Below are 13,618 nucleotides of genomic sequence, written 5' to 3'. Positions count from 1 at the left end.
ATCAGCTGTGTCTGGAGATGATGTCAGAGTCCGGCCCTGCTGTTCTTCCAGGCCTCGCTGAGCTCAAGTCTCCTCTCTCTCTCTCTCTCTCTCTCTCTCTCTCTCTCTCTCTCTCTCTCTCTCTCTCTCTGCATACTTTCTGCAAATATATTTATACTCACAGAAGTTTTTCCAAGCTGTTTCTCCTTCCTTGAAGCTGTTTTGAATTTGAGAATGACTGGTGGCGAGCTCGCTCCTCCACTGTGGCTGGCACTGAACATCATTTAGCTGCTTGTCCTAATTATCTGAAGATTTGTTTCTGTGTTTTGCTACTCCCGGCATTGCTGTCTCCAGCCCCCTGGTTCCAGGGCCCCGCATCGTCCTCTCTGTACCAGCTCAGTGCCCACATGGCAGGGCCTGGACTGGGTTACTGGAGTGGCTTCCAAGCCTTGGCTGTGGCTCCTGCCGCCAGCCTCCTCTCCGTGGGAACAGAAGCCTGACATCTGGCTGCATGCACGGCCACCCCCACGTGACAACACTGCTCAGCATCCTTGCAATTTGGCCAGGTTTTGTCAGGAAGGTGCAGTGACTTGTACCAGCTCTGCCCTGTCCCCCTCTTTAGAGGGAGGTCATGTCTTCTTCTTCCTCCCTGCCCCCTGGATGAAGTACAGACGGGGTGCTGGTGGGTTCTGTGGAAACATTTGCTTGTTTGTTTAGCCGAACAAGCAAGAAAACACAATAACCTGCAGAAATAACATAATAGGAAAGGACAAGGAAAGACACTGAAGCATGTGGGGAGGCTCTCTTTTCTTCTCCCAGATTGTGGGTTCCACAAAGGCGGGGAGCGCTTTTGATTTGTTGGCCATGAGACCCACAGTGGCCTGCATGTGCCTGGGCTGCCATTTATGGAGTGAGAAGGAAGTTGCTAAGCAGAAACAGATGAGGCATGTGTCGGTGGCAGTGCAAAATCATGTGCAAAGGCCCTGAGGTGGGAAGAGCGAGCAGGAGTGTTTAGAGAGCGAGGCCGCAGGGATAGAGCAGGGGCTTACACTTCTGGCGACCCTGAGCCAGCGCCGGGCACATGCAGGTGCTCAGCCAGTGTTTGGGGAGCAAATTCACACAGGCCAGACCGACAAGACACATTAGTTGGGGGCACAGGGAGCGGAGAGGGGAGGGCAGGGCCGGGGCCTGGGAAATGGACAGCTCTGTGTCCATGGACGTGAAGCAGAATGGGCTTGGGTTCCGTGCATTGGATGATGAGTCAGGCAACCCCACATTTGTCAACCCCCAGATCCCACCACCTGAGGGGGGCATCCGTGCACACAGGCTTCAACCCAGCTCTGAGCTCGGAGAGACTGCACAATCTGAACTCAGGCTCCACTTCAGGCCGGTGCCTCCAATGCCCTGGCCCACGCTGGCATTTCATACTTGCTGTTTCTCTGTCAGTGAGCCGCCTGCAGGGGCACAGAGCAGGTCCCAGCCCGTGCCAGCCCTCGGGACACACCTGCAGTCAGAAGGGCTCGGTGAAGGTGGGGTGCTAGCCCTGGCAATATAATCCCGGAGCTGAATTCTTTGTCGAATCCAAGATTAGAAATTATGCCAAAGACACGTAGGATTCTTCTGGGTTTGATGTCACCATCGTGTTCCAAACTCCTTGTTTTCCAGATGAGAAAACTGAGTCCCCAAAATTGTGCATGACTTTTTAGGGTCACTCAGCTCGTTAGTGGTGTGGATTGGGTTTACTGGAAAGGACTGTTTCTCTCTCCCTGTCTCTGTCTCCCTCTCACACACCCCCTCAGCCAGGCTGGGGCAGAGGACGGGGCTGTGTGGAGGGGGGCCCAGAGGGTGCCGCCGGCTCCTAACACTGGGTGACCAGGCCATAGAACATGCCCATCACCCCTGCCTGCTCTTCTGAGAACTTGGTGCAGGCACAAGCCCCAGGGCCTGGAGACCGGGCGGCTGCGAACTCTCAACCTATTAAATGTCAGGCCTGGAAATGCCCCTGTCTGCTTCCATGAGACACCCCACCCCACCCGGTCCTCATCAACACCCAGCGCTCAGGACAACAGGCCAGTAGAGGGACACCTGTTTGAGAGTGGTGACATGGCAGCCAAACAGGAAGGGGCGCTGCACAGTTGGTGAGGCGGCTGAGCGTGGCTGAGCGTGGCTGAGCGTGGCTGAGCGTGGCTGAGCGTGGCTGAGTGTGGCTGGCTGGCGGCGGCAGCACTGAGCTTTCACCGAGCTGCCGCAGTGGCCGGGCCTTCCAACGGCCTAGACAGCAGCCACTTCTGCCTCCCGGGGTGACGGCTGGGGCAGGGGCAGCCCTGGGGAGAACTTGCTTCCCTGCTCACCCAGAGGGTCTTGGGCCAAACTCTCAGCCTCCCCGAGCCTCAGTTTTCTCCTCTTTAAATCGGGAACCACGCGCCCCTCGACAGACTGGACCAAGGAGACGAGGTCCACGCACACGCGCCATGCTGCCCTGCCCCAGCGCGGAAGGAGCTGGGGGGGTGGGGTGCAGCGCAGCGAGCCAGACGGCAGACATCAGATGTTTACATGGTGGGCGAGCTGACAAAGTCAATCCTTAGAACAGCCAGCTCACACTCGGAAATGAAGTGAGGCGTCTGAGGTTAAGCGGGAGGAGGAGGAGAAAGGCCTCAGGGGTGCAAGGGCGACTCCCCCAAACCTTAGTCACAGCTTCCCTTGGTGTCCGCGGAAGGGCTGGCATTGGGGCCCCGTGGATACGTAGTGCTCCCATCCCCAGCGCCCAGGCCCCCTCCACGCATTCACCCTGAGCCCCGAGCTGCTGCGGCTGGGAGCCCCTCTCAGCCACGGAAAAAATGCCTGTCTCGGTGGCCCCGGGCGGCTCCAGCCTCTGCATTTCTCTGGGATCGGTTTCCAGGAGGGACTGCCTGCCGCTCGCAAAGCCGGTGTCCCGCCTCCGTGCCGCTTCTCAGATCGCCCAGGACATTATAATTCCTCAAAACCCCAACATCTGGATCAAATTTATGTGCAAAACAAAGCAACAAAGCAACGCGTTTAATTCTTGCCCGGCGTGGCTTGGATGCAAGTTACACTCCTCATGCTTTTAATGACTTGCGCCAGTGAGCTGGCGGGGTTCCGTGTCCCGATCCAACCAGCCGGTTCCGCTCCCCTGGCTGCAGGTGGGCGCGGGTGTTGGGATCTCACCTTGGAAGGCAGTGCCTGGCACCGATCTGGGGTTGGGGGGGGTCTTGCCTCCACCCAGCCCTCGTGAGTGAGGAAACTGGCCCAGATGCTGCTCGTCCTCGGGCCCCCCGCGCCCCCAGCTGCTCTGCGTGGCTGTCGTTTGTCCCTGGGATTAAATGCCCCACTTTCTAGCTGCTGGGCGAGTAGGTCACTCCCAGGGGCTGGGCACAAAGGAAAATCGGATCCACCAAGGACACCTGTAGGGGAGGGAGGGGAGAGCGGCAGCCCCCACTTGGAGTCCCCCGAGCCCCCAGCAAGGGGCCGGCGTGTCTCCCGAGGCTCGGGGGGACCTACACAAGCACTGGCCGCACGGCCACCTCGAAAGCCCAGCCCGGTTAGTGACAGGAAAGGACAGGGCAGGCTGGGAGAGGTCAGCGCCTAGAGTGAGGCCTCGGCCCTGACTTTCCCCGGACCGTCCAGGCCCTGACACGCACAGCCCTCGCCCCGGGAAGGCCCTCGGCGGCGGCCACCATGGCGGCGAGCGTCACAGACTGTGACTGTGGCTCATTCAGATAAGCTAAATGTGAGCCGGGCAGCACTTCCTGAGCAGCGGCTGCGGGGTGTCTTCCTGGGACCCTGCTGTCTTCTGAGGGTGCAACTCCCGGGTGGGGGGAGCCTCAGACTCAGCCGGACTTCAGAGCCAGCCGCCCCAGGAACCCTCCACGGATCCATCGTCCCGGAGACCTCAGGACCACCAGACACTCTCTCCCCCTGCACCACCCCTTGGGCACGGGGGCTGGAGGGAGGTGGGGGGGACAGTGCAGGGGGCTGGGGGGCCTACATGCACGTGGACAAGACAGGTTTGCATCTTCTGAGTCATCCTCTGTCCAGCTCCCTTTCCATCTGTCCTGACGGGATCACCAGCAAATACCTCATTTTGCTTAAAGCCGGTGTCCCCAGGCTGAGAGGAATGTTTACTGATCCCTCAAGCTTGTCTTTCTAATTTGGTGGAGTAGGTAGATTTTTTTAAAGCCCGTTTCTCTTGCTTTCTGATTGCAGCCAATCAGATAGATGATTTGCCAGCTCCCCGATTTTTTCTGGTGAGCTGTGCTTCTACCTCCCACTGATTCTGAGTGTGAGCGAAGATTTTCATCTCCTTGTAGGAAATGTTCTGGTGCTGGTTCTTGGACCTGGTCCAAGGCCACTGGCATCAGCATCCCCGGGGGCCTTGGGAGAAATGCAGTGAGTCAGAAACCCCAAGGCCCCACACCCCTTTGCTCCCACAAAACTCTGGGGCCCACTGGTTCTCACTCAAATTCTGGCCCTCAGGGATGAGGAAGCCGGAGCGCTTAGGCCCCAGCTCTGTCTCTCGCTGGCTCGGGGACTGCTCTCTAAGAGTGCTTGCTTCTGTGGCAGTTGGGGGGGCCAAGGGTTCTGGGGTCCCACCCCACTCTGCTTGGTGGCAGGTCCCTGCCCAGCAGCATGCTGGGGGGTCCCTGGGCACCATGCCACCCACTAAGTGGAGACCCCTGAAGCTCTCATTGGGGCCCCCCACTGCCTGCTCCCTGCCACCCAGCCCGCGGGTCCCCAGCCAAGAACAAAGTGACGCGTGCAGCCCGTTGGCCTTGCCAGGCAGGTGGCCCCGCGCCAGCGCTGCTAATTGCTAATTTGCACTGAAACAGCAGACAAAACTCCTCATGCCAACGCCCCGCTTATTTTGCAAGTTCGCCCCCACTCTTATGTCATCACTGCCCAGGGGGCCAGCCCCCAAACCTGGAGTCATCCACCCCAGGGTTCCAGGAGGCCAGAGGGGTTCACCCAGCCCCAGGAAAGCCAGCCAGGGCAGGGCAGCTAATTGGGGCAGGGGCGGGCTTTCTAGTATTCTGTTCTTTTTCTCCTCCCTGTTTATGCTTCCCATGAAGAAGACAATGTAACGATCTCTCTGGTGGGCACACAGCTTTCCAGAGAAGGCAGGAAAGAGGTGGGAAGACCGAGTCTCAGCTCGAGTAAGACCTGAGGCGTTGACAAGGTTTTCACGCCACTGAGCTTCCTCCCAAGCTGTCACTCCCGGCCCAGCGGCCCCTGCACTTGAGACCCAGGTGGGACGCCCTGGAACTGCTGCCAGGGTTGCACTTGAGCAAATGTAAAAGTATGCGGCACCCAGAGGCACTCGGTGCCCCGGGCCTAGTTGTAACCTGAGCTGTCACTCCTGGGCTCTTTCTGAGGGAAAACTTTGATGCTGCTCTCCAAGTGTCAGCCCCAGGCCACGCTTTATTGCCTCACGGGGAGCCTGACCCCAAACTTGCCAGGGAGCCTCTTCTGGGTGAGTCAGGAGCGCACGTCGCAGCCCATGGCTTCTGGCCCCCAACCGAACTGACCCAGGGTGGGGTTTCCAGGAAAGCGTGTTTGAAGCTAGATTCGCAAGTCCCTCAAGCCGAGTGAGCAACGAGGGTTGACAGGAGCTGGGCCGGAGCTCGGGCAGGGCCGGCTGGGAGGCTTGCTGCCTCTGCTTTCCATCTTCCTCTGTGTGGCCTTTGGCGAGTCACTCTCTGGGCCTCAATTTAAAACTCTGCAGCGTGACAAGTATTAGTCACTGCTTATTCTCTCTAAGTCATGGCTTATTTTTAAGAAGTCCTGGAGTTTGACATGAAGCTTTGGAGAAAGGTTCTGAATAGAGAGACGTTGACTCCACTTGATTCTCTTTTCAGAGCTGGTGGATACCTGGAGTGAGCGCGTCGTGCAAACAAGGAGGTGTTTACCGAGCGGTTGTGATGTGCCCGGACCTGCAGAGCTGGGGCCATTTCATGCTCGCTGTTAGTCCGTGGCACAAAGGCTTATGCTGACCCGCACTGCGCATGTGGAAAGCGAGGCATGCCGGCGGAAAGAAAATGGCTGTTGCTGCTGAGCAGTGGACTCACGGCCCCACGTGCTTAGAGGCCAGTAGACCAAGCCACCGGCTTTTGCGAAAGAAAGCAGCTTTGTTGCAAATCTCTTGCTAAGGAGGCAGGAGCTAGATTCAAATCTGCCTCCCTGATTAAGAGAGGGAATCAGGTTTTATAGGTTTGGGGGATGAGGGTTGAGAATAATTTTATATTTTATTGGTTTAGGGTGAGGAATATGGGCTTGGCTAGCGCCAGGGGCTGGCTACGGGGAAACTCATATATGGAGACATATGATGAGGCTTTTCTCTAGATAAGCCGAGGCTTGAGTTTCTGCCAGTGAGCCCCTCGACCGTGCCCGCACTTCCCAGAGAGATGCCTCTTATTCTTTTTTTTTTTTTTAAAGATTTATTTATGCATACAAGAACTGGAGTGCAGGCCAGCATTGCGGGAGTGAGAGGCTCCACCAGGGACAGAGCGGGGAGCAGAACAGGCGGATCCATTGAAATCCACTGCTGAGGGGAGCAGCAGGGAGACAGGAGAGGTCTGCTGCACCTTGTGGGTCAGCTCCCTGGCCAGGGGTGGAATTCGTGCTGCAGTGGCTGCAGATAGCTTCACAGTGCTGACACTTAACCCTTTGTACCACCAGGGAGACCCTGTTTGCTTTTCTTGTGGGTGACTTTGGGCTTCAGGTTGGATCTGCAGGTGACTGCAGCCCAGCCCTTCGATGGCCTGGTGGGCTCTGAAGAGTTCGGTATATTTTCTTGGTATAGATCCTTTGTCAGTTGTGTGCAGTACAACGATCGTCTCTAAATTGTGTGCATTTCAGTTTTGCTAACTTCCGCTAAATCGCTTTGCGTGGGTCCTGCAGTTACCCTCCTTCACGCGTGGTGGAAGTGCCTGCCTGCCCGCATCCGTCCTGCAGCAACGGCGGGGCTTGGCTGGCGATGGGCTGCTGGAACAGTGGTGTGGCCCCGTGACCGATGCCGAGACGGCTCCGGTGGGGGACGGGCAGTTTCTTAGGTGCCTCTCGACTGCTCGGATCTGGTCTAGGTATCGTCTCCCATGTAGCCTGCCCGTTTACCTCCCATGGCATGATTTGTCTTTCTCTGACTGGTTAAAACACTTAAATTTGCTGACTCAGATTTACACGCTCTCTTGAAGTGTGTCTGTTTGTCATTTCTTTAGCCGGATCCCTGACCACCCTGCGCAGTCTCTCAACCCCGAGATGGCCTCATCCTTCACTGCTGTGCTGGTCCGCGGCAGTCCATACCAAAGGCTCTTCGTATCCTCCCTCGGGCTGGGTTTTGGCTTAACTTGTCATCATTTTGGTCTTGTAAACGTTACATTTTCATGTCACTTTTCCCCGTATGTTTGTGTGTTTTTATTAGGGTACATTTGGCCATTTTTAAGCATTTTTGAGTCCAGTCAGGGGCATGAGTCTGTTCACATGGCTGCGCAGCCTCCCACCACCCCCTCTAGAACATTCCACTTTCCCCAACCGAGACTCTGTCCCCATTCAACGGTAACCCCAGTTTTTGGCAACCACTGCTCTACATCCTGTCTCTACGGAGATGACCGCTCTTGGGGTCCCATCGGAAGTGGAATCACACAGTGCCTTAGATGATCTCGGAGCCCCTCCTCAGCTCTGCAGGCTGCAGCTCTGGGGCTCCAGGTGCTAACACCATCCCACAAGCCCAGTGGGTTTGTTCTGCTGGGTTAGCTCAGCCTTCAGATCACCTTCACCTTGGCTGCCCCCATAAAGGCCAGAGCCAGAGCCTGGAAATCACAATCCAAGCAGAAAGATGGGGTGAAACTTGGAGGAGCTTGCCCGTGTCCTTGGTGAGGCAGCAGTACCGGGGGCCTCTAAAGGTTCCAGCTCCCACTTTGGGCGGCTGTGCTGCTTCTCTGCGGAGGGCAGACTCTCGATGTGCATAAATAAAATGCAGTTCAGCATTTACTGCCATGCAAAGGCTTGGGAACGCTGTTTTATATGTCTCTGTTTGCACGGCTTTCGCCTCCTATAGGTTAAAATTATTCCACAAGACGGCTGCCCACAGGCAGAGCCAAGAATTTCCTGGGAAGGCTCTGGTCTGACTTTGGCAGCTGCTGTGCGCCTCGATAAAGGCTTGTCAGACCGTCTCCCACAGCCTGGGGCATCCAAAGGTATTGTATTTTTTGGCCCCTGAGGGCTATTTCCCCCTCATTCCCGAAAGCTGGGTGTGGAGTGCTGCTAGGAGTCGGGCCAGCCCCAGACAGGAAACGGAGCCTGGCACCTCCTCCAGCTGACCCTCTGGTGGATGGGATGGGTGGCCTGGCGGGTCAGCGATGGCGGGCGCAGAGCACGGGCCCTTGGGCCGGCCCTGCCTGTTCCCCTGTGCAGACACCAGACTAGTTACTGCCAACGCTGCCATTTGATTCGCCAAGAACTTTCTCACGCGTCGTCCCGTCTGAGCCTCCCCGCGCCCCTGGAAGCAGGTTTATCGTGGCTCCTGTGCACAAACCAGGGTGATGGCGCGGCGTGGCCGAGCCGCTGCGGCTTCCGGGAGCGCTGCCAGGAACCCGCTTTGCGGGAGGCCTGGGAGAGCGAAGGAGGCTTTATGTCTCCGGGTAAAGTCTTCCCAGTTATGGGGTTTGGGAGTCTGGGCCCCGCCTGGTATGTGACCCCGCCCCTGCTGTCCGCCTCCCCATCACCCCGAGAGACGTGGCGGTACCAGGGCTGCCCCGCAGCACCTGGCCCGGCCCATCCCCTGCCCGGCTCCCAGGCTGTCACCACCGTTAACTCAGCAACAGCAGCGCACGATGCTACTTGCAGGCCGCACCGTACGTGTTCTGTAAACGTGCTGGGTCACGTGTCTCTTTTCACCTCCCGTGCTTTCTTCCTCTTCCCTTCCTCCTCATTTCTGCCCCCCACCCCGCCAGGTGTTTTAAGACCCGTCTCGTGAGCCTGTGGCGGTGGAACCTGCACTTCTAATTGCTGCTGATACCCACCCTTCCCTCTGCGCCCCGGTGCTGGACCCCAGGGCGTCCTCATCTGGGGTGGTGATGTGTCAGTGTCGGATGAGGGAGGGAGGGAGGAAGACCAGGAGGCCCATGGGTGGCGGGCGGGGAGGTCTGCCTCGGGATAAGGGAGGAGGAATAGCAGGTGAGGAGCTTCTGGGTCTGCGTGACGGAGCATGAGTGGGTGGGTCTGCTCGGGCTGAAAGTGGCCAAGACCCGTGGGGGAGAAGCAGGCAGGAGCTGGCGCCCCCCAGAGCACCCTCAGAGGGTCCTCGGCCAGGAGGGGCAGAGCTAAGAATGGCCAGTTGCTCACTCCAGGTGGATGACCAGATGACATCCCTTCCACGGTCATGCTTTAAATATTTGCTGAACGATTATTTGATTATCTGGGGGGAAGGCAACGAGGAACTTATTTTCTATGAATAAAAATTGCATGCCTTTCTATGCTCAAAAATGAGAGATTCATTATATGCGTTTATTGCAGGTGATTTTCTAAGCCAGACAGTATCTTGGGAAGTATATGAAAAAAATTAAAATGGAGATAGTAAAATAAAGCCCTCCTTTGGGGTAAGAGCCCCACATCATACCTCATTCTGTTTGGGAATGTCAGCTGGCTGGGTTTGCAATTTCTCGCAGCCTCTCCCTGGCTGGAGTGAGTTGATGGGGCTGGCAGGGCTGATGGGGAAGCGTGTGGCGAGGTGGGCTTCCTCGCCCGAGCAGGACCAGGGGGTCAGCTCCCCTCTTGCCAGCTCTCAGGCTTGTGTGCAGAGACCTGCTTCGTTACCTGGCTCTGGATCTCTGACTTGTGCCGGTGACACTTCTGTGTCTGTTTTGATTGGTGCCTGAGACAAACGCCTGTGGCTCTCACTCTGCCGCTGTAGGTAACTCGTGCAAGCATTATGCAGTGGGGGATGCTAAGTAATGGGCTAAAAATCACACCACTAGGGCAAGATGGACTGAGTCCTATTTTGCACTGAGCCTCCTGGTGTGTTAACACTCTGCAGGTAAGTGAACTAATCAGGCTTTTTACGCCTGCAGCCTTGGTCCTGTTGATGCAAAGGGGCTTGGGGGCTTGGGTGTGGGGCGTGCGTGCCTGATGGTGCACACCTGGAGTGTGGGTGTGGGCGTAGGTAAGTGTGCACACCTGAGCCTGGAGGCCAGGGCTATAAGGGATGGCTACGGGAGGAGGAGCCCTGCAGAAGAGGCAAGACCACAAGACGAGGCGAGAAGGAGAAAGTCAGAAAGAGCCCAGAGAAAGAAAGCAATAAGATTCAGCGCGGGCTGGGGGCTTGGTTGCTGCCAGCCTCACTCCCGGGGTCCCCTGGGCCTGGTCGCCCGCTACACACGCCTTTTATTCTCTTTAGTCTGAAGCTTTGACCTCTGGGGCCTCACTGACCTTGGAGGGAGCTTCTTCCAGGGCGGTTGATTCCTAGAGAGGGTGGACGGCTGCATCACCTGCACCAGCTGAGGCAGAGCCCGCGCCCAGCCTCTGCAGCTCTCACACAGGCCATGGCCCAACCTGACCCCAGGCCCTGGGCCTAGACAGCTGGGACAGCCCCTGGGCCCACGACTGCTGAGTTGCTCAAGCCCCTGGGACCTCCTGAGAGCCCCATCACACCCCGGGATGTAGACGCCATCCTGCCCATTTCACAGACAAGGAAGCTGAGGCCCGGCACCACAAGCTGTCCATTGGGGTTTGTTTTGGGGGTCTGTCAGCACCGAGGGGCAGGCCAGGTGTCCCCCCCACACCAAGCAGAGCCCAGTGGGGTGCATGGGGCTGGCCCTGGGGAGGCTTCTGATCCACGTGAAGTCAGAAGTGGAGCCAGAGGAGGGGAGTCTGCGCGGTGTTGGGAGGCAGAGGAGCCGGAGACCTCAGCCCCAGGGCCCCCGCCCAGGTCCAGCCAGGAGCCTCCGGAGGAGGCACTGTCTCCACGCCTACTTTTTTCCTCTCTAAACTGGGGGAGCAGTAGCCCCAGGCCCCACAGACTGCAGGAGGAAAACTGCGTCCCAGGGGAGCCAACACTGGGTTTAGGGGGGACCGGCAGCTCGGCAGGGTGGGGGGCGCTCTGCACCGGGAGACAGGGACCCCGGTGGGGAGGCGGGAGCCCATGCCTCTGGGCAGGACTGTCTCCTGGGAGCCGCGCCCCAGCCTTTCCAGTTCTGGGCTCCACGGGGGGAGGGAGGCCCTGGTCCCCCATCATCTTTCTTACCAGGACCCATGAAAATCCAGTCACATTTTTCCTTTGCTCTTGATGAACCAATAACCTTGAAAATTTGAAAATAAAATGTCTACGGCCACACAGCCAACTAAGGCTGCGTGGCCTCGCAGACATTATAAAACATCAAATTAGGTGGAAAATCGCCCGGGGTCTCTGTAAATGAAAATTACTCTTTTTATAGGGGAAAAAGTGACCCTTGTAACAGCAACCCCAATTCTCGGGCTCCCCCTCTGACCCACCGGCTCATACGCGAGCGGGTTGCTCATGCCCGCGCCCAGGCCCGGGCCAGGCTGTGCCCGCGCCCGCGGCTCCCGGCGGGAGAGGTTCCCTGGCCCTCGCAGGGCCGAGCCGTGCCTGCCGGCTGCTGCACCCCGGCTCGGCGCGGGCGGGCAGGACGCCAGGAAGGGAAGGGGCTTCCAGCTGCTGCCCCACCTCTCCGGCCACACGGCCTTCCTCCGAGGAGGGAGAGGCTTGCTCGGGCCTCCAGGCGATGCGGAGGTGTGGGGGCCGTCGGGAAGGCCTCCCTCGGGGTCACGCCAGGGCCTGCGCCCTGTGCAAGTTCCAACGTGACAGTAATGTCCTTTCTCTGCCCCGGGGTCTCGAGAGAATACTTGGGGAGCAGGGGCAGTGCTGGCGCTAGCTCAGCGGCCCTCAGGGGAACGACCATCTCCTCCCCTCCCCAGGGGCATGTGGCAATGTCCTGAGATAGTTTGATTGTCCTGACTGGGTGGTCAGCTGGTGACGCATGCAGTGGGCGGAGGCCAGGGTTGCCGCTGAACATTCTAGAACGCCCGGGATGGCCACCCATCACCAAGGGTGAACCTGCCCAGACGGCCACATGCTGAGGCGGAGACGCCCAGCACAGTGAAGCCCAGGGGCCCACACTGGACGGCCATGCCTGATTCCCGCCCTTGGCCTGACTCCCGGTGATGCAGAGTGGAGCCCGGGGGACCCACACACTGAGTGTCAGCCCCTTGAGTCACCACACCCAGCAGCCAGAATGCAGCCTCCACCCCGTGGCCGGCTTGTGGCCTGACCCTGGGGCAGGGCGAGGGAACTTCAGAGCCTGCTGCCAAGCCTGCCTGGGGTCCTGCAGGGCCTTGGAGCCATGGTTGGGACTTTGTCTCAGACTTGGGGTGGCATGAGAGGTCGTCGGGAGCAAAGGAAGGGGTGCTCAGACTTCCTTCTCAGCAGACCCTTTGGCTGGTGGGAGAAGGGACAGGTGTGGGGTGAGGTTGGGAGCGGGAAGCCAGGGGAGAGATGCCTGTGGCTTGGTCCGGGGTGGGAGCTGTGGGTACTGAGAAGGGTGGAGTTCAGGGTACAGGGGGTTGTGTGACCAACTGTGCCATCTGACTGACAAAAGAGTGGAGACCCCCAAATTTGCCAAGGTCACACAGCTGTAGGCTCTATGTGGTACCCAGTAAGCCCACATGCCCGTGCCCCTCAGGTCTCAGTTTCTTGGGGTGGGGCATGTCTGATCCGGTGTGGTGCCCCTCTCAGCGTGTTAGGGCCTGGCTGGCGCACAGTAGGGACGCAGTGCCATCAAAGGTGAATTTCCCGGCATTCTGGGTCACTCTGGCCAGTGGCCACTAGAGGGCAGTGCTGCCTTTTCTTCTGCACAAACTTTCCGGACAGGCGTCTGCAGTCAGCCCTGTGCTCTCAGGTCACCCCGGGCGGGGCAACTTAGGGAGCAGAGGGAGCCCCCCCATGACCAGCTCTCCCCCAGCCCCAGTGACCTTCCCAAGCCAGAGGAACACGCCTGGGGACCCTGGAGAGAGACTGGATCATGAAGACCCGCACTGCTCTTCTCTCACGCCCATCTTAAACCCAGAGTGGGGAGGGACTTGCCCAGGTCACACCAGGACTTGGCCACGGCGTGGCTATTCCTTCCAGAATCCTGTCCTGCTCCCCTCCCAGGCGACCCCCAGGCTCCCAGCCACGGAGGGGCCGTGGGCTGTGCTTGGGGTACACACCGTCGGGTCGGGCCCCGTGGCTGCCCAGTGCCGAGCGTGGCTGGAGGGACCGGTCAGGGTGGGGACTGACGAGGCTGGCTGCCGGCCAGCCCCTCACCCGTTTGTTAATCTGCAGCCTGGAGAGTAAGGGTTTGGAAGGCGACGTTAAGTTTCTCCACTTCTGTCATGAGTCACATTAACTGAGCGTGGACGGATATTTAAGCATCCACACACCACTGCACCCTGACCTTTGAGAACCTCACTCACTTTGGAAATGCACATTGAAAGGTCACATTGAAGCTGCTTCCAGCATCCCTACGTAAATATTTGCGTGTCTAGCTGCAGCCTCGTTTGCATGCGTGAATCTGTTTATAATTAATCACACTTGGCTGTGCTGCCCCCCCTGGCCAGCCTCCAAGGCTCT

Source organism: Talpa occidentalis, unplaced genomic scaffold, assembly GCF_014898055.3.
Source record: "Talpa occidentalis isolate TD23 unplaced genomic scaffold, MPIMG_talOcc4v2.1 talOcc4.6, whole genome shotgun sequence".
In the NCBI taxonomy this organism is placed as follows: Eukaryota; Metazoa; Chordata; class Mammalia; order Eulipotyphla; family Talpidae; genus Talpa; species Talpa occidentalis.
The sequence above is the reverse complement of the archived record's forward strand: the minus strand, read 5'-3'. Positions refer to the sequence as shown.